This window comes from Pleurodeles waltl, chromosome 9 (genome assembly GCF_031143425.1).
Source record: "Pleurodeles waltl isolate 20211129_DDA chromosome 9, aPleWal1.hap1.20221129, whole genome shotgun sequence".
Taxonomy (NCBI): Eukaryota; Metazoa; Chordata; class Amphibia; order Caudata; family Salamandridae; genus Pleurodeles; species Pleurodeles waltl.
This window is the reverse complement of record NC_090448.1, coordinates 866953873-866980385: the sequence shown is the minus strand read 5'-3', so window position 1 is coordinate 866980385 and position 26513 is coordinate 866953873. Positions and strand designations below refer to the sequence as shown.

Genomic DNA, 26513 nt, shown 5'->3' with positions numbered 1-26513 from the left:
GCTTGCACAGTACACGAATCGCTATGCAGTGAATGGCTTGTATGAGTGGCAATGCAAGGCCTAGGCCTGTGTGACGCAGTAGAAATTAAGCCATGTGGGCCCTTGAAATGGCGGCTGCCTGACCTGTGAAGTGTGACAGTGGGATGTGAGGTCAATGTGCTGGCGTGGCACACCGTGGCGGTAGGCGGTCGAAGACCGCGGCGCAAAGCAGCATTGGTTAACATTGAACCCTATGGGTCTCAGGAGCCAATGACGATGTGCGCCGGCGGTCGCGGTACGCACCGCCGCAGGCGTGACCGCCATTTTCTATCTGATTAATCACTCGAGACCTGATCATCCACAGGAGAGGACCTATACTGCAAGTGCTGCTGTGACCTCGGTCTGGAAGAGACAATGGCTGCTGCGACTGGGGAAAGGGCCCCTGCCTTCACTTCAGAAGAATTGGAGAAACTTGTGGATGGGGTCCTCCCCCAGTATGCGCTACTCTACGGTCCTCCAGACCAACAGGTAAGTACACTGGGTACACGTTGAATGGGCTATGCCTGGGTTGTGTATGGTGGATGTAAGATGGTGGGGAGGGGAGCGAATGAGGAGTGCAAGGCACGACAGATAAGAGCATGTGCCACATGGCAAGGTTGGAGAGGGGGGGCCAATCACATCTAACATGCAGAAAAATTATGATATTTCCTTTCCCACCCTGTACATGTCAAATAGGTCAGCGCCCATCAGAAAGTCGACATTTGGCGTGCCATCGCCAAGGACGTCCGGGCCCTGGGGGTCCACAACAGACGGGGCACCCACTGCCGAAAGAGGTGGGAGGACATCCGCCGCGGGACCAGGAAGACCGCCGAGTCACTGCTGGGGAAGGCCTCCCAACCTAGGAGGGGTGCCAGTCGTACCCTGACCCCCCTGATATCCCGGATCCTGGCGGTGGCCTACCCCGATTTGGATGGGCGCGTGAGGACATCACAGCAGACACAAGGGGGTGAGTACCAGCACATTCTGCTATCCTTACGTGCAGTGGAGGCGTCTGGGTGGGGGAGGAGGGCTGTGGGTGACATTAGGCCACGGCGCTTTCTGTAGTGTAGTCCCCTCCTTTAGGCATGGCCCTGTGCCCCCGCCCCCCTCCTCTGTAGGGTGCCAAGTACAGCAATTGATGGTCCAGCATCACCCATGTGAGCATTTGTTGTCTATAGACCTGTTGGCCTAGTCACAAGTACTGAGTAATGTACCCCGATTGCGCGGCGTAGTGCATGAGGCTCCTGTGTCTGTCCTCTCCACCAACGGTGTTGAGAATGCATGCACTCAACCTGTTTTTATTTCTCCCCCCACCCTTTTTCTTTATCTTCTTGTGCATGTGTGCATTAGCATCATCAGGCGGAGGAGAATTGGCATCGGAGCACGAGGGAGCTGCAACTCACAAGGCCCCAGTGGGCCATGGTACAGACACCGAGGTCACCAGTGATACGGAGGGCGAGGGGAGCACCACAACGGGGACCCGTGGTGACACCAGCGACACCGACACGTCCTCGGAAGGGAGCTCCCTAGCGGTGGCGGCAACATCTGGGCCCCCCGCCTCTACAGGTACAGCCGCCACCCAGCGCACCAGCTCCGCCCTCCCAGCAGCCCCTCAGCCTTCGCTCCGTGCCCGCTCGCCCAAGAAGGCGGGCATCTCCTTCGCCCCAGGCACCTCAGGCCCTGCCCCAGTTACCCCTGCTGCCCTCAGTGAGGAGGTCATTGACCTCCTACAGACCATCATTGTTGGGCAGTCTACCCTTTTGAATGCCATCCAGGGGGTAGAGAGGGAGGTGCATCGGAGCAATGCATACCTGGAGGGCATTCATTCGGGTCAGGCTGCCCATCAACGATCGTTCAATGCTCTGGCCTCAGCACTGACGGCAGCCATTGTCCCTGTTTCCAGCTTCCCTCTTCTAACTGCCTCCACCCTGTCTCTGTCTCCTGTTCCTCAGCCTATCCCATCCACACCATCAGACCAGCCTGCACACACCTCAACACCCAAGGGCAGCTCATCCAGACATAAGCACCACAGATCACACAAACATTCACCCAAGCAACACCCAGATGCAGACATGCCAACAGTCACTACCACCTCTGTGTCCCCCTCCTCCTCGTCTACCTCCTCCCTCCCTGTGACGTCTCCACTCACACCTGCATGTACACCACCATCAGCCAGTACTTCCATCACCAGCACACCCTCCAGTACAGTCCGCACACGTGCAGTCACCACCCCCACTGCCATTTACACTTCCCCTGTGTCCTCTCCCACTGTGTCTGTCACCCCCTCTTCCAAGACACACAAACGCAGGCAGCCACCCACCCAACAGCCAACCACATCACCACAGCCTACGTCACAAGCACCTGCACCCAAAGACAGCACACCTGACTCTCCTACAACCACATCCTCTTCCTCCACTCCCATTCCCACTACACCTACCCTTTACCTTGGTCATAAAAAAGTTTACCTCTCCAAACTTAACCTCTTTGACCCACCTGACCCACCCCCTCCATCTGCTAAGAGTCCCAAGAGCACCTCAGCCACCACCAGCCCGGCTTCAAGTGTCACCATAGTGCACAGGTTTTGGAGTCCACCCTTTCCCAGCACTGATACATCGGCCAGCAGCAAGGGGACAGCCAGCCCCCCCCCCCTGGGAAGAGGACCCGTAAAATCAAGGGCCGCCGCGAGAAGACCGACACGGCTGCCCCCAAGGACCAAAGTTGTGGCACTTCACCTGCCACAACATCCAGGGGAGGCAAGGGCCAGAGAGCCTCATCGAAGGAGGGCAAGGGCAGCAGGGCGGAGAAGTCAACCAGCAGGAGCGCGGACCAGGAGGGCCCCACAAGCCCCATCCCGGGTGTGAGGGAGGACACCCAAGGGCCCAGGACTCCGTCACAGAAGGGTCCAGCAACTGCACGGTCGGAGGGCGACTAAGCATGGAGTCCTGGCCAGGTCTGGCTCCCTTGAATGACTCGACAAGCACCGCTGAACAGGGCCCCGCCAAGACAGGCACCGCTGAAGAGGGCCCCGCCGGGAAGAGCACAGCTGAACAGGGCCCCGCCGTGAAGAGCACCGCTGAACAGGGCACCGCCAAGACAGGCACCGCTGAACAGGGCCCGCTCCGCTGGGACCCGCCGTCTCAAGCACCGCTCCGCTGGGCCCTTCCTGTCAAGCACCGCTCCGCTGGGCCCCGCCGTCTCAAGCACCGCTCCGCTGGGCCCTTCCTGTCAAGCACCGCTCCGCTGGTCCCTTCCTGTCAAGCACCGCTGGCCCATTGACAGTGCCGGTTCTGTGTCGAGCTAGTGTTCCCGCTGCACTCGGGCCACCCTGCCTCCTCCATGACCAGTGGAGTCTGTAATCCACCTGATGGCCTGTGTCTCTGCACTCCCCAGGATGGCACAGTGGGCAGACCACCCACTGTAGAGACTTGAGAGACTGTGGCTTTGCACTCCCCAGGATGGCACAGTGGGCAGACCACCCACTGTAGAGACTTGAGAGACTGTGGCTTTGCACTCCCCAGGATGGCACAGTGGGCAGACCACCCACTGTAGAGACTTGAGAGACTGTGGCTTTGCACTCCCCAGGATGGCACAGTGGGCATGGTGGCCCCTTCGTGGATCTGGCGTCGTGGACTCATGTGGCTGAGGTGCCCCCCCTTCCCTTCCCCCTGAGGTGCCTGTAGTTTTGTCATCTGATGCCCCAGCAGTGTTCTCTCCAACGGACTCAGGTCTCCTGTGTGGGCTTTGCCCATGTGTTGATACACTTTGGCCCACGGACAGTGGAAATTTAAGTGACTGTGCAGGACTTATTGCCTATGTTTATCGGTTTCGCTATGTTCTTACTTGATTTTTTACAATTCATATTGCTATTTTACCATGACTTCAATGAACCTATTTTATACATAAATTTTGTTTCTCAGTTTAATTATGTCTTTGCATTATTCCGGGGGGTTTGGGTGGTGTCACTGTGACTTGGTGCTCTGCATTGGTGTGTAGATAGTTGAGAGGGATAGGGGGGTCGCATATGTGTGTGCCCGTAACCTTTCCTCCTCCCCCCTCCCCTGTGTCGTAGGTGCAGTACTCACCGTTGTCGTCTGCGCCGGCGTTCGTACTCGTGGTAGATGAGCAGGTAGGATGTTTAATTCGGGTTCCATGCTGTCCAGATTCCTCGTGGAGTGTGTAGAGGTGAGCGTTTTCCCGTTCGTAGTCTGTTTCCGCCGTGTTTTTATCGGCGGGCCTCCCGCCCCGGAAAAGGTGGCGGATTGGTGAGTTGTGATAGGGTGGGCGGTACATTGTCTGCCGCCTGCCTGTTGGCGGTGACCGCCGCGCTGTTTGTGTGTCCCGCCGTGGCGGTCGGAGTGTTAAAGTGGCGGGCTGTGTTGGCGGTTCCCGCCAGGGTCAGAATTCCATTTTTTGGACCGCCGGCCTGTTGGCGGGTTGGCCGCCGCTTTATCACCGACCGCCAGGGTTGGAATCACCCCCCTTGTCTCTTAATCCAACAGATAAACTCTCAATGTCTATATACATAACAAACACTGAGGCCCTCATTACAACCCTGGCGGTAAATCCTGCTTTTTGCCGTGCTGAAGACCGCCATCATACCATTGCGACGGTGGAATTCCGCTACAGGTATTACGACCCCCAGCTCGGAATCCGCCACAATACAGACACCCACACAAGTCCGCCACACCAAAGGTCAGTGATAAACGGGTGATACCAAAACCCACACCGTCACGCCAACAAGAATACGCCCACACTATCACGACACACAAATCAACGCGGCAGTCTTTAAACCGCGGTAATCCATTGGCGGTACACACCGCCGCGCTCAAAATACACACACATGTACAAAACACAACCACATTGGACAATTCAAAATACACACACCTGACACACATACACACACCACACCCACACATCCAATCCAATATAAAGCACACACCCACATCACCCACAAACCCTTACAACCAAAAATTTGAAAGAAGGCCAGAGAGAAAGATTAGCTAACACAACACCAGCATCCACAGACACACAACACCATCACTTATACAACATCCACGCACCTCAAACAACGCACACCAACACATCCCCTCACACATCACAACAGACAGCACCTCACACATCACCTACACCACATCGTGGCACCTCAAAGACACCCCAGGTTTTCAGAGGAGGAGCTCAGGGTCATGGTGGAGGAAATCATCCGGGTAGAGCCACAGCTATTCGGATCACAGGTGCAGCAGACATCCATAGCTGGGAAGATGGAGCTATGGCGGAGAATCGTCAACAGGGTCAACGCAGTGGGACAGCATCCAAGAACACGGGATGACATCAGGAAGAGGTGGAACGACCTACGGGGGAAGGTACGTTCTGTGGTATCCAGACACCAGATTACTGTACAGAGGACTGGCGGTGGACCCCCACCTCCTCTCCCACAACTAACAACATGAGAGGGACAAGTCTTGGCGATCATGCATCCTGAGGGCCTCGCAGGAGTAGCAGGAGGACTGGACTCTGGTAAGGCAAATCTTTACTACTAAATCCCCTCCCACCCTACCTGCATGCCAGCACATACTCCCACCCTCACCCCCATCACCCCAACACCCCACAGATACCCCACTACCACAACCCACACATCCCAAAACCAAGCCCTGCATGTAACATCAATGCATGGACACCCCTCACCAAAGCATGTCCAGTAGAGATACTCATGCCTCAAAATCACAAATCACACAAGGACCACTGCGATAATGCAAGCACAAGAGTAGAGGTTAACTCACCCATTGCACAAGATGGCACACACATATACTAAGATTATGCATTTACACCCTAACAGGACCCATACCCAACGTTACCGGACAGGAGGTGCCAGACATATCCAGTCCCCCCACAGAAGAGGTCCACAGTGATGACAGCAGCTCTGCACGCCTGGATAAAGATGCCCAGCCCGGCCCATCAGGGACCTCGGGACAGTTGGTTCCCCTGACACAGTCCCAAACCACCACAGAGCCTCCCCCTCAGAAAACACCAGCACAGCACCCACCCAGCGGGCCCATCCCTCTGTCCCCAGGACACGTCAATCAGCAGTGTGTTCACCACTACAAGGACCCCAGGCAAACCCACCAACCCAAGAAAATCAGGGACCTGGGGTCAGTGGCAGTGGGCACACGGTTCAGGGGACAGAGGCACAGGATAACAGGGAAGCTGGGAGGACTGCTGTGTGACAGGGGGAGGACAGGCCCAGGGAACCGACACTTCACGAGGCACTCTCCAACATCATGGGAGCATACCACCATTCCCAGGAGACCATGGGCACGGTACTGGCTAAGTTTCAGGAGACCCAGCGGCTGCAGGAGGAACACTACCTGGGGATCAGGGAGGACTTGAAGTCCATTAACACCATTAACAAAGGAGGAGGGACCGGTAGAGTTGATGGTCCAGTGTACAATCTCCCAACAATAATCACTAAATAAAGGTACACTGTTCCAAAGAAAATGAAAATGAAAACAGGAGACCTGTGATCTCAGGAGCGAGAACCCTCAAGCATCACTCTGGATGACTAGCATCATCATCGGGAATTGCTCCTCACTAGGCCGGCACTACAATGCCTAGTGGGCACCCCGAAGTGGGGGCTCTCAGCCGGATCTTTTTTTTGATAGTGACTGGTAAGTTCGACTATGCAAAGTGTGGATGCTATAAGTCATCACCAAAAACAGGAAAGAGGTTAAAATTGGTTATTCATCCGTTGAATACCAACATTTAATCTGTCTGACATGACAAGGATGAAGACCAAGGTTAAAAACAAAAATTTGAAAGTTGGGTTGAGGATTATGCTCAAAAACCTTTAAAAAAGTTGATAGATGTTATAGAGAGTCTTAAACAATTAAAAGAACCTCTATATTATGGTCGTCATGTTTCGCTTCTATTGGTCCATCCGGATCCATTGACGCTTCATCAGGACCTACGTAATTCAATAAACAGACCTCTTTTAAGTGTGTATCATAAATCAAGATACTTAGAGACCGGTCACTTACTTAAGTTAACTGGTTAATACAGGTACCCTGAAAAACAGAGAAAAATAAAAACCAAAAAGTATGGAACAAATCTCACAATTTTGGAAAAACTAAAATATAAGTGTAAGTTAATGTAACCAAACACAGGTGCAGAAACAGAGAACGGGACATCACACGTGAATTCATGCTTACCAACCCCTACTCGGGAACAGGTGCCTTGGGTATTGCGTCTCTGGGACTCAAGGAGACACTAACTATAATGAATAATAGTGAAAACAATATTGAGACGTCACATAGAGAGTTAAAGATGTTGACTTCGAGTAACTACAAGAATGGTCAAGGATTCAAGGGCAGTTATAAAAAATATATCTATATGTATGGCCTCATGGTGCCACAATTGTCATTATTATCAATTTGACATAATATATGGTCAGATTACGCCCAACATGCAGTAAAGGTATTACTGATTCCAGCATATGCCGTAATACTATATCCTAGAATAACTGATGTAGGTAGATAATGGGGGTCTAGTGATACAATGTTCATGCATTCAGCGAGTCCGGAATGGACTCGTTGTTACGATCGACCCGCGCTTATAAATTAAATGGGCACGGTCATGTACATACTAACCAAAAATGTCAAACATTCTCAATCACCCGCAACCAGAGTACTCACATTATGGATCCCCGGTCCGGCTTGTGGACCTACCCTCGGAGACAGCCAACCCGGAAGCAACCGGGTCAGGCGCTCTCCGAGCAATAAATAGACGCAGCACGTCTAAGCGCGTCTAATAGTGAAAATAGAAAAAGGACTCCCGCGAGTCCGGCAAATCATAAAAGTCGAGGAAGGACTACAAGTGCACGATCGCACTTGTAGTCCCGAACCTCAAGGTACTGCAGGTTATTGTATTAGGTCATAGATTCTCCACATTAAATCAGGGCAACAGATGGAAATCATTATCCTCTTAGCTGTATAGCACAAAACAATGAAAAAACAAAGGCACAGAGTCAACCATATTCCAAGACTCAGTATGAAAGCAGGGTTTTGAAAAAATAGATATATACAGTATGTGTGCCATTTTTGACAAAAAGCTTAGATTAAGGCTATAAAAAGGGAAGACAAAAAATATATATATAATACAGAAAAATGACCAAAAATTATGCATAGTGAACTGGATCAAGAGTTCAGGGTGAAAGGGAGGTCCAGGGGATATCATCATTAAGTCCCCGTAGATGCGTCCCCAATTTAAACACCCATTTTTGTTCGATCCTGAAAAGAGCTCTTGAATCGTCAGGGCGAATGGAAGATGCTTCAATTACCACCCACCATAAGTCGTCAGGGGAATGTTGAACCTCCAAAAAGTGGACATTTAATTTTGTAGTAAGGCTTTTACATCTAATGTTACTTCTGTGTTCATTAATACGTGTCTTGACGGGTCTGGATGTCATCCCGATGTACCGTAAGTTACAAGGACACGATATCATGTAAATACAGTTCTTGGTATTACAATTGGTATGTTTTTTGAGATACCAAGAATCAATGGAGTCAAAATCGAGTTTTTTTAAATGTTTAGTCAGGCCACATACATTACAATTCCCACAAGGGTGGTGGCCCACAACAGGTGGAAGGTCCCATAGTGTCTTTTGGTTAGGGGGGTCGTGTAGAGTACGAGGGCGTGTATGTACCACTAGATCTCTTATGTTAGCAGTCCGTTTGAAAGCGAACAGAGGCTTCTGTAAATTGCAACCGCCGCTCGTGAGTATGAACCACCTTTTACTAATCAGTTTCTTAATAGAATTTGACAAAGGAGTGTAGGTCGAAACACACGTCAGCCTGGATTGGGAGCATTGGTCTCTGGGAGCTAATAGTGCCTCTCTATTATTGTTCCTGGCTCTCTTTCGTGCTTGATTGACAATTCTTGATGGATAATTCCGGTCATAAAGTTTGTTTTGAAGGATGTCGGCTTGTTGATCAAACTCTCTAGGTAAGCTGCAATTACGTCTAAGACGCAGGAATTGTCCAAAGGGTAGATTGTGCCGCAAAGCCTTTGGGGGATGACTTTGATAGAGTAGGAGCGAATTGCGATCCATGGGTTTATGATACACACTGGTCTGTAATTTACCATTGTTGATTATGATCATCAGATCTAGGAAAGGTAGTTGGTGAGCAGACACAGTGGCTGTAAATTTCAAGAATGGATCGAGGGTGTTGATCCAGGTTATGAATTCTTCTGCCCGGATCATAGACCCTTGACAAATGATCAGAATATCATCTATATAGCGGCGCAATAACCTACCTTGATTGAAAAAAGGGTTGGTTGGCAATAAGATGTGTTTCTTCTCAAAATCATACATATAAAGGCATGCTAGGCTGGGAGCGAAGGTGCTCCCCATTAAGGTACCTTGAATTTGATGGTAGAATTGATCCTCAAAGAGGAAAAAAATTTCGGTCAAAGCTAGCCTGGCACACTGTAAGATGAAAGAAACAGGAGAAGACAAGGTTGATGATACTTCATGTAAGGCAGTCTCTATTACTTGTAAGGTAGCTTCTTGGGGAATGTTGGTATAAAGTGCCTCTACGTCTAGTGTAATAATCGCTTGTATGGTATCAACCTCATTAATAGATTCAATCAAATTCAGCACCTCTTTAGTATCTTTTAAGTAGGTGGAGGAATTTCTTACTAATGGTTGTAGAAAATGATCACAAAAGATCGAAAGTGGTTCCAAAATTGAACCCAACCCTGATACTATGGGACTACCAGGGGGGGTTTCTTCCCTTTGTGAATTTTTGGCAGACAATAAAAATACGGTATCCGTGGATGTGGTGTGTCCAAAAATTCTGCTTCCCTTGGAGAAATCCACAAGTTATTCTTAGCTTCTTCAATAATAGTCCTAATCTGTATCTGTAGTTTTTCTGTAGGGTCACGATTAATTTTCACGTAGTGGGTGGAATCACTCAAAAGACACGAACATTCGCTTCTGTAGTCAACAGAATCCATTATCACGATAGCTCCTCCCTTATCAGCTGGTTTTATAGTTATCTCAGGGTCAGATGCTAACGAAGTCAGAGCTATCCTTTCTTTAGTTGGAATATTAATGTAGACTTGTTTAGGACAAAGATTATTTAAGTCAGATAACACTGCTTTCTCAAAGGTTAAGACTTCGCTTGGCATTACTGTTGTAGATGGGACAAAGGTTGACGGTTTTCTGAGGCCTGAGTCAAGAGCCTGAGGTTCATCTGGTTTATCTTTAAAGAAAAATTTCAGGCGAATTTTCCGGAAAAATTGTGCTAGTTCAATATGGAGACGGAAAAAGTCGTCTTGAGGGGTTGGAACAAAACCTAACCCTTTATTAAGCACAGTAGTTTCTTCTTCAGAGAGTTGTCTGGATGAAAGGTTGACAACTAAATCTTCAGTGGGGGATTTTTCGACTGGCTTCTGGTAATCATCTGTGGTTTGTCTCTGGACCATTGGACGTGCCTGCCTCTGCCTCTCCTTCTGCCTCTGCCTCTGCCCCGGCCTCGGCCTAAAAAAGGGGCAAACGGTACCATTGGTCGTGGTTGGAAGAAGGGATAAGGTGCTTGCCACGGCATGGCCTGTTGTATGGGGTACGGGGAATAGTTATAAAAAGGTTGTGGTGGTTGGTTATCGTCTGTACTCCACCCATCAGATGAGGATCCACTGCTGTAGTTACGAGATTTTCTTAGTGGTGCAGATCAAATCAAATCAAATCATTAACATTTATAAAGCGCGCTACTCACCTGTGCGGGTCTCAAGGCGCTAGGGGGGAAAGGGGGGGTTATCGCTGCTCGAACAGCCAAGTCTTTAGGAGTCTCCGGAAAGCGGAGTGGTCCTGGGTGGTCCTGAGGCTGGTGGGGAGGGAGTTCCAGGTCTTGGCCGCCAGGAAGGAGAAAGATCTCCCACCCGCCGTGGAGCGGCGGGTGCGAGGGACGGCAGCAAGTGCGAGGCCAGCGGAGCGGAGGGGGCGGGTGGGGACGTAGAAGCTGAGGCGTCTGTTGAGGTATTCCGGTCCCTTGTTGTGGAGGGCTTTGTGTGCGTGGGTGAGAAGACGGAAGGTGATCCTTTTGCTGACTGGGAGCCAATGCAGGTGTCTCAGGTGTGCGGAGATGTGGCTGTTGCGGGGTACGTCGAGGATGAGGCGGGCCGAGGCGTTTTGGATGCGTTGCAGGCGGTTTTGGAGTTTGGCTGTGGTCCCGGCGTAGAGGGTGTTGCCGTAGTCCAGGCGGCTCGTGACGAGGGCGTGGGTCACGGTTTTTCTGGTGTCGGCGGGGATCCAGCGGAAGATCTTACGGAGCATGCGGAGAGTGAGGAAGCAGGCGGAGGACACGGCGTTGACTTGCTTGGTCATGGTGAGAAGAGGGTCCAAGATGAAGCCGAGGTTGCGGGCGTGGTCTGCGGGGGTCGGTGCGGTGCCGAGGGCCGTGGGCCACCAGGAGTCGTCCCAGGCGGACGGGGTGTTGCCGAGGATGAGGACTTCCGTTTTTTCAGAGTTCAGCTTTAGGCGGCTGAGCCTCATCCAATCTGCGACGTCCTTCATACCCTCTTGTAGGTTGGTCTTGGCGCTGGCGGGGTCCTTGGTGAGGGAGAGTACAAGTTGGGTGTCGTCGGCATAGGAGGTGATGATGATGTCGTGCTTGCATACGATGTCGGTGAGGGGGCTCATGTAGACATTGAAGAGTGTCGGGCTGAGCGATGAGCCTTGAGGTACGCCGCAGATGATCTTGGTGGGTTCTGAGCGAAACGGAGGGAGGTAAACTCTTTGGGAGCGGTTAGCGAGGAAGGAGGCGATCCAGTCCAGGGCCTGGCCTTGGATCCCGGTGGAGCGTAGGCGGGTGATTAGGGTGCGGTGACAGACGGTGTCAAAGGCAGCCGAGAGGTCGAGGAGAATGAGGGCGACTGTTTCACCGTTGTCCATCAGGGTTCTGATGTCGTCTGTGACTGAGATGAGGGCGGTTTCCGTGCTGTGGTTGGTTCGGAATCCGGTTTGTGAAGGGTCGAGCAGGTTGTTGTCTTCCAGGAAGGTGGTCAGCTGTTTGTTGACGGTCTTTTCTATTACCTTGGCTGGGAAAGGTAGAAGAGAGATGGGGCGGAAGTTTTTCAGGTCGCTTGGGTCAGCCGTAGGTTTCTTTAGTAGGGCGTTGACTTCAGCGTGCTTCCAGCATTCGGGGAAGGTAGCAGAAGAAAAAGAAGAGTTGATGACGGTCTGGAGGTGCGGGGCGATGATGTCGTCGGCTTTGTTAAAGATGAAGTGCGGGCAGGGGTCCGAAGGGGCGCCGGAGTGGATAGAGTTCATGATGGATTTGGTTTCTTCCGTGTTGATGTGGGTCCAGTTGTTGAGGGTGATGTCCGGGGAAGCGGGTTCAGTGGTGTATGGTTGGGTCTGGTGTCCGAAGCTGTCGTGGAGGTCGCTGATCTTGCGATGGAAGAAAGTGGCGAGGGATTCGCACAAATCCTGTGAGGGCGTGACGGCGTTGGCGCTGGCGCTGGGGTTGGAGAACTCTTTGACGATGCTGAAGAGTTCTCTGCTGTTGTGGCTGTTTTTGTCTAGTCTGTCGGTGAAAAAGTTCCTTTTGGCAGTGCGGATCAGGTGGTGGTGTTCGCGTGTAGCGTTCTTGAGGGCGGTCATGTTGTCAGCGGTGTGGTCCTTGCGCCAGGCCTTCTCAAGGGCACGACAAGTTTTCTTTGATTCTTTGAGGGTGTCAGAGAACCAGAGAGGTTTTTTGGTGTTGGTCTGTCGATGCAGGGGACTCATCGGATGATTGGGATCGATTCTCCCCCTCAAAGTCATCTTTTATGTAGGGGTAAACCTTTTCACGGCTGAATTTGGTGATGTCTTTCTGAAGTTTGGAGATCTTCTGCTGGGTTAGGAATTCCTTGGTTTCATTCAACTCAGCAGTGATTTCAGAGAGACAACATTTAAATGCGGTTACTGAGATAGTTGTTTTTAGAGTATTCTCAATGGCATTCATTTGAATAGTGATTGTGTCAGCCAACCTTTTGGAAGTATTAATGATCAACACTAACCAATCTCTCGTACACTTCCAGGCTATTTGGGCCCAGTCTTTTCTAAAGGCTAAATCTTGCAAGAAAATGCGTGGTATATTCGACACAAGAAGGCCATTCGGAGCGATGTTGGCACGTAAATAACAGTTCACTGTTCATAATTTTTGGTCATTTTTCTGTATTATATATATATATTTTTTCTTCCCTTTTTATAGCCTTAATCTAAGCTTTTTGTCAAAAATGGCACACATACTGTATATATCTATTTTTTCAAAACCCTGCTTTCATACTGAGTCTTGGAATATGGTTGACTCTGTGCCTTTGTTTTTTCATTGTTTTGTGCTATACAGCTAAGAAGATAATGATTTCCATCTGTTGCCCTGATTTAATGTGGAGAATCTATGACCTAATACAATAACCTGCAGTACCTTGAGGTTCGGGACTACAAGTGCGATCGTGCACTTGTAGTCCTTCCTCGACTTTTATGATTTGCCGGACTCGCGGGAGTCCTTTTTCTATCTTCACTATTAGACGCGCTTAGACGTGCTGCGTCTATTTATTGCTTGGAGAGCGCCTGACCCGGTTGCTTCTGGGTTGGCTGTCTCCGAGGGTAGGTCCACAAGCAGGACCAGGGATCCATAATGTGAGTACTCTGGTTGCGGGTGATTGAGAATGTTTGACATTTTTGGTTAGTATGTACGCGACCGTGCCCATTTAATTTATAAGCGCGGGTCGATCGTAACAACGAGTCCATTCCGGACTCGCTGAATGCATGAACATTGTATCACTAGACCCCCATTATCTACCTACATCAGTTATTCTAGGATATAGTATTACGGTATATGCTGGAATCAGTAATACCTTTACTGCATGTTGGGCGTAATCTGACCATGTATTATGTCAAATTGATAATAATGACAATTGTGGCACCATGAGGCCATACATATAGATATATTTTTTATAACTGCCCTTGAATCCTTGACTATTCTTGTGGTTACTCGAAGTCAACATCTTTAACTCTCTATGTGACGTCTCAATATTGTTTTCACTATTATTCATTATAGTTAGTGTCTCCTTGAGTCCCAGAGACGCAATACCCAAGGCACCTGTTCCCGAGTAGGGGTTGGTAAGCATGAATTCACGTGTGATGTCCCGTTCTCTGTTTCTGCACCTGTGTTTGGTTACGTTAACTTACACTTATATTTTAGTTTTTCCAAAATTGTGAGATTTGTTCCATACTTTTCTATTTTTTATTTTTCTCTGTTTTTCAGGGTACCTGTATTAACCAGTTAACTTAAGTAAGTGACCGGTCTCTAAGTATCTTGATTTATGATACGCACTTAAAAGAGGTCTGTTTATTGAATTACGTAGGTCCTGATGAAGCGTCAATGGATCCGGATGGACCAATAGACGCGAAACATGTTGACCATAATATAGAGGTTCTTTTAATTGTTTAAGACTCTCTATAACATCTATCAACTTTTTGAAAGGTTTTTGAGCATAATCCTCAACCCAACTTTCAAATTTTTGTTTTTAACCTTGGTCTTCATCCTTGTCATGTCAGACAGATTAAATGATGGTATTCAACGGATGAATAACCAATTTTAACCTCTTTCCTGTTTTTGGTGATGACTTATACCATCCACACTTTGCATAGTCGAACTTACCAGTCACTATAAAAAAAAAGATCCGGCTGAGAGCCCCCACTACGGGGTGCCCACTAGGCATTGTAGTGCTGGCCTAGTGAGGAGCAATTCCCGATGATGATGCTAGTCATCCAGAGTGATGGTTGAGGGTTCTCGCTCCTGAGATCACAGGTCTCCTGTTTTCATTTTCATTTTCTTTGGAACAGTGTACCTTTATTTAGTGTCCATTAACACCACCCTGGTCACCACTGCAGGGGTGCTGGCAGATCTTACCAACAACATGAGGGACACAGTGGCGCACCAACGGGCCCCTGACACTAGCCTGGACGATGAACAGCCCTCCACCTCCACCGGCGCTATTGGACAGGAGGCACCGCCACAGGACCAACAGGCCACCAGCACCCCACCCCCTGCAGAAGGAGAACCAGCCCGCAAATGGTCCCTGAGATCCAGGAACAAGACAGAGAACATTGCCAAGTCCCCCACCAGGAAATAAGACCCCCCCTGAATGTCACCCTTCTGTCCCACATTGTCACCCTGTCCACCTTAAACTGCCATTGCTCTACTTCCTATGCCCCATTGGACAATGCACCTGTGATACAAATAGACTGGACTCTGCCATGGACAGTCCTCCACCGTCACCCCAGCCTATTTCACAACCCCCTCCACCTATTTGCACAGAAATAAACACCCTTGAATCAAAAAACAATCTGGAGTCAGTCTGTGCTTTCACAAATGTGTAATTGCAAAACCTCTAGAATATAGCAATGTCAATGTACTTGTTCACATACCAATGTTACACAGCTGTAGACCAGCAATAAACATAGCAGAGGGCACAAATTGGGACCCATATCTGTGAAATGGAAATGCAAAGTAACAAGTCAGGGTCCATACACAGAGTGAAAAAGGCAGACTTATGCTAGCTCCAACCCAACAATAGTATGAGATGTGGGAAGCAGTTCCATCTTCTTACCTGTGTCTCACTGGAGGTATTGCATTATGATGTTGTTTCGGTTGTCTACATCTTCTTCTTCTGCCTCCTCTTCCTCACTGTCCACAGGCTCCACAGCTGCCACAAGACCACCATCAGGCCCATCCTCCTGCAGAAAAGGCACCTGGCGTCACAAAGCCAGATTGTGCAACATACAGCAGGCCACGATTATCTGGCACACCTTCTTCGGTGAGTAGTATAGGGATCCAACTGTAAGATGGAGACACCGGAATCTGGCCTTCAAGAGGCCGAAGGTGCGTTCTATTATCCTCCTAGTTCGCCCATGTGCGTCATTGTAGCGTTCCTCTGCCCTTGTCCTGGGATTCCTCACTGGGGTCAGTAGCCATGACAGATTGTGGTAACCAGAGTCACCTGCATATATAGAGGGACAACTGTTAGACATCCTCCAAACATTAGGGAATCTCCCATACCCATACACCAAATGCAACTGTGTGGGGACTTTAGGCTCACCTATTAGCCACACACGGTGCCTCTGGAGTTACCCCATCACATAAGAGATGCTGCTATTCCTCAAAATGTAAGCGTCATGCACTGAGCCTGGATACTTGGCATTCACATGGGAGATGTACTGGTCTGCCCAAACACACCATCTGCACATTCATTGAATGGTAGCTTTTCCGGTTTCTGTACACCTGTTCATTCCTGCGGGGGGGGGGGGGGAATGCCACATGTGTACCATCAATGGCACCAATGATGTTGGGGATATGTCTCAGGGCTTAGAAGTCACCTTTCACTGTTGGCAAATCCTCCACTTGAGGGAAAACGATGTAGCTGCGCATGTGTTTCAGCAGGGCAAACAACACTCTGGACAACACGTTAGAGAACATTGGCTGGGACATCCCTGATGCCATGGCCACTGTTGTTTGAAAAGACCCACTGGCAAGGAAATGGAGTACAGGCAGAACCTGCACTAGAGGGGGGTTTCCTGTGGGTTGACGGATAGCTGACATCAGGTCTGGCTCCAACTGGGCACACAGTTCCTGGATTGTTGCACGATCAAGTCTGTAAGTGATAATGATGTGTCTCTCTTCCATTGTCAACAGATCCAGTAGGGGTCTGTACACCGGAGGCTGACGCCATCTCATCACCTGCCCCAGCAGACGTGCCTTATGGAGGAGAACAGTGAGCAGAGGGTCATTCAATACTTAGGTATCACAATGTGTTTTCTTGCACAAACATTACAAATTCGCAATGTGCCTTTGTCTGTCCGTATTCCTGGCCTAAATAGGTGTGACGCAGTTTTTTTGCCTGCCATGTGGCCCCCTGAAATGGCGGCTGTCTGACCTGTAAGGTGGGACAAGTGGAAATGAGGTAACTACGCTGGCGTTGTACACCGTCGCGGTAGGTGGTCGAAGACCGCAGCGCAATTCAGCATTGGTTAACATTGGGCCCTATGGGTCCCAGGAGGCAATGATGTTGTACGCCGGCGGTGACGGTATGCACCGCCGCGGACGTGGCCGCCATTTTCTAGCTGTTCCGTCACTTGATACCTGACCTTCAACAGGAGAGGACCTACACTACAAGTGCTGCTGTGTCCTGTGTCTCGAAGCGACAATGGCTACAGTGTCTGGGGAAAGGGCCCCTGCTTTCACTTCGGTGGAGTTGGAGAAACTGGTGGATGGGGTCCTCCCCCAGTACACGCAACTGTACTGTCCTCCAGACAAACAGGTGAGTACACTGTGAGCATGGTGGATGGCACATGATTGTATGGAGTGTCGTAGATGGAAGAAGGTGGGGGGGGGACAGGCCAGCATGTTAGGATAGTGTGTGTGTATGTATGTCTGGTCCAGGGTGGAAGGTGTTTAGGCAATGCGTGAGATGAACTGTACGGGATAGTAACATCCATTCTAACTTCACTTTTCCTCTAGGTTGGCGCCCACCAGAAGAAGGGTATTTGGCGTGCCATCGCAAAGGACGTCCGGACCCTGGGGGGTCTACCATAGACGGAGCACCCACTGCCGGAAAAGATGGGAGGACCTGCACCGCTGGAGCAAGAAGACGGCGGAGGCCCAGCTGGGGATGGCCTCCCAACGTGGAAGGGGTGCCCGTAGCACCATGACCCCCCTGATGTACCAGATCCTGGCGGTGGCCTATCCGGAGTTGGACTCTGCGTGTTTTACGAGGTGTCTGGCTCGGGAAAGTGGGCTGTGGGTTCCCCTAGGCCAGGGCGAACTTGGTAGGGTAGGTCCCTTGTTAGGCAGGCTCTGTGGCACCCCAACCCCACTAGTGGTAATAGCCATCTACACATAGTCAGGCTCCTGTGGGTTCCAGGTGTGCAGCAATTGGGCTTAGGCATCGTCCCCCATGGGCATGGGTTTCCTAAGAACTGTTAGTGCATGGCTTAGTGCATAGGGCTGCTCCCTGTGTGTTGTGTCCGCCAACGGTAGTGGTGTTACATGCACTGAACATGTGTTTCTTCTGTCTTTACCCCCCTTTTTGTTTTGTCACCCTGTTCTTGCATGCATTAGCATCATCTGGCGGAGGAGCAGTGGCACTGGAGCAGGAGGGAGCTGCATCCCACATGGCCCTGGAGGGTGAAGTAACGGAGTCTGAAGGCACCAGTGGGACAGAGGGCGAGGGGAGCTCCACGATGGGGACAGGAGCATACACCAGCAACAGCGACTCCTCCTCTGATGGGAGCTCCCTTGCGGTGGCGGGCACCTCTGTGCCCACCCCAACAACAGGTACAGCCACCAACCCCCCTACCAGCACTGCCCTCCCAGCAGCCCCTCAGCGTGTGTCCCGTGCCCACTCACCCAGGAGGGTGGGCATCTCCTTCGCCCCCGGCACCTCAGGCCCTGCCACAGTCAGCCCTGCTGCCCTCAGTGAGGAGGCCATTGACCTCCTCAGGTCCCTCACTGTTGGGCAATCTACCATTCTGAATGCCATCCAGGGTGTTGAGAGGCATTTGCAACAAACAAATGCATACCTGGAGGGCATTCATTCTGGGCAGGCGGCCCAACAGAGAGCATTTCAGGCTCTGGCCTCAGCACTGATGGCAGCCATTGTCCCTGTGTCCAGCCTCCCCCCCTCCAACTTCCTCCACCCAGACACAATTCCCTGTACCTCAGCCTATCCCAAGCACACCATCAGACCAGCATGCACACTCATCAACACACAAGAGTGGACATGACAAACATAAGCACCATACATCATCACACAGGCACTCACACAAGCACCATACCCATGCACACATACCAACATCCACTTCCTCCACTGTGCCCCCTTCCTCCTCTTCGTCCACCTCCTTCCCAGTGGCGTCTCCTCATACCTGCATACACAACATCATCAGCTACTGCCTCCATCACCAGCACGCCCATCACAACACACCCCTCATGAGCAATCACCACCCCACAACCATGCGCACGTCCCCTGTGTCCTCTCCCAGTGTGTCTGTGAGCCCTCCTCCCAAAGTACACAAACACAGGCACACACCCACTCAACAGCCATCCTCTTCACAACAGCCTCCGGCCAATGCACCTTCACCTAAATTCAGCAAACGTACACCTCCTACAACCACTATCTCTTCTGCCACTCCCAAAACCCCTCTATCTTCCCGTCCCAGTGTGTCTAAAAGATTTTTCCTTGCTAACTTTGACCTCTTCCCTACACCTCCCCACCCTGTCCTTCCCCTAGGGCCAGGCTTTCCAGGTCCTAGCCCAGCACCTCAGCCACCAAATCCCCAGGCACAGTAGTGCCAGCAACTGCGGTCTCATCAAGTGCACCACCCATCAGGGCTGCCTGTATTCCACGTAGCGAGGCCAAGGACATTCCACCACCTGCCAAGGTGAAGAAGGTGCCCACATCCCAGAGGGAGAAGCTGCACCTACCAGCAAGCAAGGGCTCCTCCAAACCAAAAGGGGACAGTGGCAAGACACCAGCGGCCACATCAAAGGTTGGGAAGGGACACAAGCCGAAGAGCAGGTCAGGACAGGGCACAGTGGCTCCGACTGAGGGACTAGAGTCACCCCTTCTGTCAACCACTACACCAACCCGTACGGCGGTGGACACCGCCACCTGCACGTCTGGTGCCTCAGCAACAGTACCCAGCATCATCCCCAGTAGGCAGCCGTCCGAGGCTGCAGGAGACGTACTGCTGTGTCCCTCAACAGGTTCTGACACATGCACCACCGCCAGCACCTCCGCCACAGACACCGCCGCAAGCACCGCCACCAGCCCCGCGACGTGCTCAGACAGTGCCACCACAGCTGACATGGCTATCATCCTTAGTGGGCAGCCGTCCGAATCTGGAGGAGACGTCCTGGACCCTGCCCAGTTTTCGTGACGCATGACTCTCATCACTGTTTGCACCTGCAGGTGGCAGGCGAAGCCACAGCAGGGTGGGGTATGTCTCTGCCTCCATGGCGTATCATGCTACCTGTTTCTAGGCAATCTCGTGGCACCCACACCCATGTGAGGGAATGGGACCAGCCACACTGCATGTGAAGCACTCCGGGTACCAAGCCCCCTCCAGAACCAGTGGAGAAAGACATCCACTACCTCAGTCCTTGGCAGGATGAAGCACTCTGGGCACAAAGCCCCCTCCAGAACCAATGGAGAAAGAAATCCACTACCTCAGTCCTTGGCAGGATGAAGCACTCTGGGCACAAAGCCCCCTCCAGAACCAGTGTAGATTTACATCCACTACCTCAGTCCTTGGCAGGATGAAGCACTCTGGACACAAAGTCCCCTCCAGAACCAGTGGAGAAAGACATCCACTACCTCAGTCCTTGGCAGGATGAAGCACTCTGGGCACCAAGCCCCCTCCAGAACCAGTGGAGAAAGACATCCACTACCTCAGTCCTTGGCAGGATGAAGCACTCTGGGCACAAAGCCCCCTCCAGAACCAGTGGAGAAAAGCATCCACTTGAGAGACTGTGGCTTTGCACTCCCCAGGATAAAGCATTGGGCAAACCACCGACTGGAAAGACTTGAGAGGCTGTGGCTTTGCACTCCCCAGGATCGAGCAGTGGGCCAACCACCCACTGGAAAGACTTGAGAGACTGTGGCTTTGCACTCCCCAGGATAGAGCAGTGGGCCAACCACGCACTGGAAAGACTTGAGAGACTGTGGCTTTGCACTCCTCAGGATACAGCAGTGGGCATGCAGCCCCCTCGTGCAGCAGTGACGTCGTGCGTTCATCAGGCTGAGGTGTCCCCCCCCCCCCCCTCTGAGGTGCCTGTTTCATTTCGATCTGATGCCCCTGCAGTGTTCCCTCCGTTTCGAGTCAGGTATCTTGTCTGGGCTTCGCCCACGCATTTTGGGAGCACTGGTCCACGGACAATGATTGGAACACTATCCGGACTTGTATAGTTAGTGTACATATTTGTATATACTTATTTTTGAAATTGCACTATCTGATTTTTATTGATTACACTTGTTACAATCATTTCCTTTTGTCCTTGCGTTCTTCCAGGGGGTAAGGGGGTGTATATGTAATGTTGCTGCATGTATTTGTGTGTATGGTGTTGTGGGTGAGGGTGGGGGTGGGGGTATTGCGTGTTGCGTGTGTGTGTCACTCTCTTTTCCCTCCCACGCTCCCCTGTGTTGTAGGTGCAGTACTCACCGTGGTCGTTGAGGGCGTCTGTCCTGCTCTTGATACAGAAGGAGGAAGACCAGCATGGGCAGGACGTGTAGTTCGGGTCCATGGCGTCCTAGTTCCTCGCTGCGTGTCGAGAGGTGAGTGGTTTCCCTTCTGTGTACTGTTTCCGCCGTGCTTTTGATAGCGTTGGTTCCGCCCCGGAAAAGGTGGCGGATAGGCGTGTTGTAATACAGTGGGCGGAACCTTGTCTTCCGCCTGTCTGTTGGCAGTTACCGCCGCGGTGTTTGTTTCTACCGCCGTGGCGGTCGGAGTGTTAAAGTGGCTGTCTATGTTGGCGGCTTCTGCCATGGTCGTGATTAAATTTTTTTTTCCGCCGCCCTGTTGGCGGTATTACCGCTGCTTTAAAACCGACCACCAGGGTTGTAATGAGGGCCTGAGTCTCTTAAAGCCTGTGGAATGGCTGCGGTTCGTGAGTTACAAGGCAATGTTTCTCTTTTGTAAGGTGCACCTTCTAGAGGAAATACGGATTTCCAGGACTCATAAGAAATCCTTGATTTTCACTGTCACTAGTCTTGAACCTTTAAAGAAACTATTCTAAATAAGGCGCTTGGTGTCGCGTAATCACTGTAGAGCAGCACTCCAGTTTCTGCACTATGAAAAATGCTTCTAGTCTCTACGCTATGTGAATCTGGTTTACCTTGCATTTGTGGTCTGCAGAGAGAGCGTCTGAATCACCTTTCTTGTGCTCTTCTTTTTTAGGCCATACAGAACTGCAGGTGGTGCAGCGGAAGCCTGGAAAGAAGCACCGGAACTGACACGGGGCCAGCTGGAGTCAGGTTAGTCGTTCTTGACACAGTTTATTGACACTTTTAATGTTTGTCTTTTTCAGGAGACCTGGTCTAATTCGAACATTTATAGGCAGGGGTTTATCTCATATTGCAAGAAAGCAAGACCATCTGTGGCTGGCGGGCAGTGGGGGGCCTTATTACATGAATTAACATTCTCATTGCAGGGCAAACAAGGGAAATATATGTTGATTCATGTGACATATTGGCAATTTCAATTAAGCTAACGCAGGGCCCCAAGTTTTTATGTGTCAATGTATATAATAGACCAGGCCCAATGAATCAAATCACCACTTCTATTAGCATGCTGAGTGTATTGATTTCAGAATTTCTTCCTACCTATTACGTTCTTGTAGCTGGAGATTTGAATGTGTCCTTGGAGCCAAATTCCCTTTTTTCTGAACTAACCCAATTAGAGGATTCCCCATGGGAAATTCCACCTTTTTCTTCAATAAGGAACCAGCCTAAACTTAGTACTAGGGCTCTCCAGGTGATTGATTTTATGTTAACGTGCGGCCTTCGCCCTGGAAATGGGCTGTTCCCCTCCGACATGCCTCCTAAACTGACATTTTTTAGAGGGAGTTATAACAGCTCTGTTGATTTTGTCCTGATCGATGTTAGGATCTGGCACGAATTTAAAGATCTTAAGGTGAGAGAACAATGTAGTAGTAACTATTCACCCATCTTAGTACAGAGTGAGAGGTGGCACTCGACCAAATCTAACGTGCAGCGGGAATGTGAAGGTATGGTCCCCATTACAGTAGCAAACAACAAACGCTCAATTAAATGGGAGACCTTCGCCAAATCCAGTGGGTTAATGGCCAAAATGCAGTACTTAACCCTCAAGTACTTCACTGTGGCAGTACCGTCTACATGTTCTCTTGCACATGGATAAACATTTAATGTTTTTTTCCTCTTTGAGGGATCTATTTTTCAGAGCTTACAAGGGGAAAAACTGTGCAAGGGGAGCAATTGTAGATGGTTTAACAAAGACTGTAGACAGGCCAAGAGCAGACTCTTGGAGGCAGTAAGGGCAAACAATAGTGAGAATCTAACCTTAGCTCAACGTGAGTATGCCCACACAACTAAGATCTGCAAGTCCAAATGGGAGGAGGAGACTTGGCAAGAATTGCTACTAGCAGCAAAAGATAGAAATTCCAAACGATTTTGGCCTTTGATTGCTACTAGAGAGCGCAACGAAAATTCTAGACCTAATCTCTGCCGAAAATTGGATGCAGTATTTCACAGATCTTTACAAACAGGAGAAAATTCCTTCTGTAGGTAATGAAACTCCTATAGAGACAGACATATTGGACAAAGACATGCTCATACAATTTACCCTAAGGGAAACAGAGAAAGTAATTTTAGCACAAAAATCAGGAAAGGCGCTAGGTCTAGATGGAATTCCCTGTGATGTGTTTAAATCTGACCCCAACCTTTGGTGTCCCTACATCAATAGCATTTCAAATTCTATTCTGGGGGGATCCCAAATACCCCAAACATGGAGAGGTGCGATAATAGTCCCAATCCATAAGAAAGGGGACAGGATAATTCCAGGCAATTACAGACCAATAAGCCTCCTAGATAACTTACAAAATATTTTTTCCTACCAAGCTTTGGGTAGGCTTAGGGATTGGATAAAGGACAATGATGCCTTAAGTCACCTGCAGGCAGGATTCAGACAGAAGACAAGCACAATAGATCAGATTTTTCATTTTCTAACTATAAAATGGAAAATTGTTGATCCAGAGGCAGGGAGACTTTTTGTCGCTTTTGTGGACTTTAGGTCCGCTTTCGACTTGGTTCCCTGAGACAAACTATGGGAAATTATGGGCAAGATTGGAGCTCCAGGACCCCTCTTAAAATTGATCCAAGAACTATATACTGCAATTTATGCTAGAATAAGATGGGGAACAGATGGTGAACTCACAGAGGAATTCTCCCTACAGAAAGGCATGCAACATGGTTGCGTACTGGCCCCCACACTTTTTTATAAATGCATGCATATCCTACTTGCTCGATTGTGAAAACAATGCCCCGAAACTGGATGGAGACACCATGCCTCCTGTTTGCAGGTGATACCCTATTGCTTTCACAAACCGCCACAGGTTTAACTAGGATGATTGAGAATTTTGGGGGGTTTTGTAGGGATTATGGCCTCCAAATTAATGCATATAAGTCCAAATATATGGTGTTTGGGGACTTAAGATGTAGGATGAGGAAACTGATAATGCTTGATGGGAAAATCTTAGAAAGAGTAACAGATTTTGATTATCTAGGAATTAGGATGGAGGACTCACAGAAATGGTCTGCCCATCTGAAAAAAGTGTATTATGTCCCTGAAACAAAAAGCAGGTGTTATACTGAGATTTGCTTCCAGATCACCCAGATATTCTATTACACAAGCAATGGAAATTTATAAAAGTCAGGTCAGAGGAGGAGTCACCTACGGTGCTGAGTTATGGGGGTATTGCAACTTGCAAGATTTGGAGAGAGCAGAAAACTTGTATATAAAACCTTTATTAAAAGTGCCTTCGAGCTCTCCCACTTCGCCCATACGAATGGACTTAAATTTGTACTCTATAGCAAATTCAGCTGCTCTAAGGCCACTTCAATATTGAATCAGATTATGGCCTACAGATACTTTAGAGTTTGGCTTAGAGGAGTCTCAGCAGCCCCCAACATAGAGAAAGTTCCATGGTGTAAAAACATAAAAACTCTCTTCCACAAGCTTGGTCTAGGCCTGTACTGGTCCAACCCTATCCATCGCCAGAAGAACGCCAACCAGATCTTGAAGGACACTTACTGGTCAAGCCAACAAGTAAATGAGATGGCATTAGTTCCATCTTTCAGTCTGACAGAGGACTTTCTATTAATTAAGTGCTACTATGAGTTTGAGCACTCTATATTAGATTTAGACTTGGATCATTACCCCTCCGGGCTTTTACATCAAGATGGAAACAAACGGAAAATCCAACTGATTTTTCTCCAGTGGGATGTATGATCCAAGAGAGTGTTGAACATGTTTTATTTTTTTACCAGGTGTATAAAAAACAGAGGGCTTACTGGATAAAGCCATTATGTAAATCGCTGGGCATTAGGGATTGCCACTCGGCTCTTAGAATATGTAAAACAATGTGATGGTGGTATGCCCATTGGCAAGGTTTTTAGAGGCTATTTGGTGTGCAAGAGGAAAACATCAAAGCATAAATTCTATACCTACAATGGACACTATTAGTGCACAAATGTAGCTATCGCTAGTAATAGTGAGATAGCAATCCCCACTGTTTTTTGCACAAAGATTCGTAATTATAGTTATGTTGTAACATTTTATGGTGATGTGTATCGTGTATTTTTATAAATTGCTCAATTTTATAATATTTATAGTGACAACTTGCCTACTTGTATTAAATGATCTCAGGATGTCTTGGATCAGATATTTCCTTTTATATCATGATGGGTTTGATTTTACTGACTTTCTTAATATGTTTTTACTCCTTTGAGAAATGTATGAATTCTGTTAGCATGCTTTTATGGTATTTTTTTGCCAAAATATGTTTGGTAGCAATGTTATAGTTACTTTTTGGATGCAGAGGAGAACAGCGTCACTTCTGGCCTAATGGTCAATGTCTTGTGCTACCACTCCGTAGGCTGAAGGTTCAAATCCTAGTATCGCTTGGCAGTGTGTCTGTTTATTTTCTAGTGTTTTCACTGTTAAACATTCCTAGTGATGAAACATTGAAGTCTTTTTACCCTCAAAATCTGTGGGTTGAATGGCATGGCTAAGTATGGACAATGCATAGTAAGGAGTCACCTCTGACCTAGTGGTTAAGGTCTCAGACATGCACACTAAAAGTTAAGGGTTCTTGTCTAAGTGAGTCTGTAGTCATTTCCTGCTTTAGTTTATTTTCAACCATAAATACTCTTTTTAATTGACAAAAACATTTTTCTTTTCAATTTATCTGGAAATATCAGTATATCATTCATCAGAGCCTAAATCGCTCTCTCTCTCTCCATCTCTAACTTTCTGTCTCTGTCTCTGCCTATCTCTCTCAGGCTTGGGGGGTTACAGGGTGTTGGCTGCAGGGACTGGCCACAGACCAGGCCTTGTGGCTAACCCCACTGTGCCCTGCATGCGCGGCACAAACTTGAGTGGTTATGGAGGTTGTCCACAGGGGCTGCCACAGGCTAGGCCCTGCAGCCAAGTGCGCGAGTGGTTAGATTAACGTATAGTAATAAAAATTACTGTACATTACAAAAACTGTAGAAATTCACTGAAAATGTTACAGGGACATTATAATTAGGAAACAGAACTAACAAAACAGAAATTCACTGAAAAAACCCCAAAGGTTATAGGAACGTTATAGTTAGATTCACATTTTAAACTTACAAAACCATAGAAATTCACCTGTTAGAGT

The 26513-nt window shown here is 49.2% G+C and overlaps 1 long non-coding RNA gene across 1 annotated transcript in view; it reads left to right on the top strand.

The window, feature by feature from the left end:
- The window catches only part of LOC138260047 (uncharacterized), a 66636-nt gene that overhangs the window by 23601 nt on the left and 16522 nt on the right, over positions 1-26513 (top strand). Inside the window, exon 2 of the long non-coding RNA XR_011198800.1 lies at positions 22010-22086. This is a non-coding gene — a long non-coding RNA (uncharacterized lncRNA). The remainder of the gene's footprint in view (positions 1-22009; positions 22087-26513) is intronic.